This window comes from Calidris pugnax, unplaced genomic scaffold (assembly GCF_001431845.1).
Source record: "Calidris pugnax isolate Ruff unplaced genomic scaffold, ASM143184v1 scaffold319, whole genome shotgun sequence".
NCBI lineage: Eukaryota > Metazoa > Chordata > Aves > Charadriiformes > Scolopacidae > Calidris > Calidris pugnax.
Window position 1 is genome coordinate 287,914 of NW_015091193.1, and position 1,734 is coordinate 289,647.

Below are 1,734 nucleotides of genomic sequence, written 5' to 3' on the forward strand. Positions count from 1 at the left end.
CCTCTGCTCCGCTCTGGGGAGACACCCCCCAACCCAGTGCTGCCTCCAGCTCTGGGGCCTCAGCACAGGAGAGACATGGACCTGTTGGAGTGAGGCCAGAGGAGGCTCCGGAGATGCTGGGAGGGCTGGAGCCCCTCTGCTGGGAGGACAGGCTGAGAGAGTTGGGGGGGTTCAGCCTGGAGAAGAGAAGGCTCCGGGGAGACTTGGAGCCCCTTCCAGTCCCTCAAGGGGCTCCAGGAGAGATGGGGAGGGACTCTTGATGAGGGAGGGGAGCCCTAGGAGGAGGGGGAAGCGTTTGACACTGAAAGAAGGGAAATTTAGATGAGATGTGGGGAAGAACTTCTTTGGTGTGAAGGTGGTGAGAGCCTGGCCCAGGTTGCCCCGAGAAGCTGTGGCTGCCCCATCCCTGGAGGGGTTCAAGGGCAGGTTGGAGGGGGCTTGGAGCAACCTGCTCTGGTGGGAGGTGTCCCTGCCCACCTGCCCAGATGGTCTTGAAGGTCCCTTCCAACCCGAACCATTCTATGATTCTATGATCCTTGACTGGCATTTTCCTTTTTGCTGCGTACCCAGAGCACTAAGGGCAGCAGTGAAGAGCTCAGAGCCTTCTTGGGTTGGACATGAAGCAGCAGGACCTGACAACATCAAGGTCCAGAGATCCCACCTGTTTCCCAGTGCACTGGCAGGGATTCCAGCCGGAGGGAAAGCCCACGGCACGGCTGCAAACCCAGGCACAAGGTGAAAAGGGGCCTCAGACACGTTTCCAGGTGAGACAGGAGTGAGGGGGCAGTCATTGCCCAAAAGCACCTCAGGTAGAAGAGTATCAGGGAGAACCCCTACACGTACCTTGCAGAGAGCCTTGGGCCTCTTTAACGAGGAGAAACCTGCTCAGTAATGGGACCACTAAGAAGATTTACAGCCTCTGTAGGTGGACATATAGCATCCTTGAGAAACTCTGAGGCTGTGCCCTGAAAACGTCTCCTCCCTTTCCCTACAACCTGGACTTACTGGCCACGGATGGGGCAGCCTTGTCCCCATCCACAGGGGTTGGAAGCAGAGGGGTTCCCCTAGGATAGGAGGTCTCCCCCACCCCGTCCCAGCACAGCCAGCCCCGTTGTCCCCACGTGGACCCAGGGACACTACAGCTGAAACCTGATGGAAGCAGCAAACACGGCCACGGCATGATCATCTGGGCTGGGGGAAGCACAGAGCCTTCTTCCAGCATTTAACCTCACCTCTAACTAGTAAAAATCAGGGTTTTCAGGGCTGGGTGGCCGTCTCCCAGTAGGCTGTGGCCACCTCCAAGGTGTAAGCATTGGCTGGTTTAAGAAACACACCAGCTCCACCATTTGCAAGACCCAGGAGAAACCAAGAAACCCAAGGTCCAGAGGTTCAGTTACAGAAAATTCAGCAGGACACGGGCAGTAGCTCAGCCCTGAACACAGGGCTTGTCCCCAGGCTAAGCCCAGACTGCTCTGCAAATGCACATAACAAACAAGACGGATGCAGCCCATCACCTTGGTCACTGGGCTATTTGCATCTTCCCCCTGAAGCCTGCTGAGCTGCCCAGAGGCTTTCCCCCCGCTGTTAACCCTTTCCTGCTCCCTGCCACCAATTTTTCTCAGAGCCAGGAGGGTGACACCAGCTTTTTCCAACTCACACGGTGCTCCTGCCTTGAACTGGTTCCTCTCCCAAGCTGGAGAAGCTTGGGTTTGGCCAAGGTCCCCGTGTGGCACC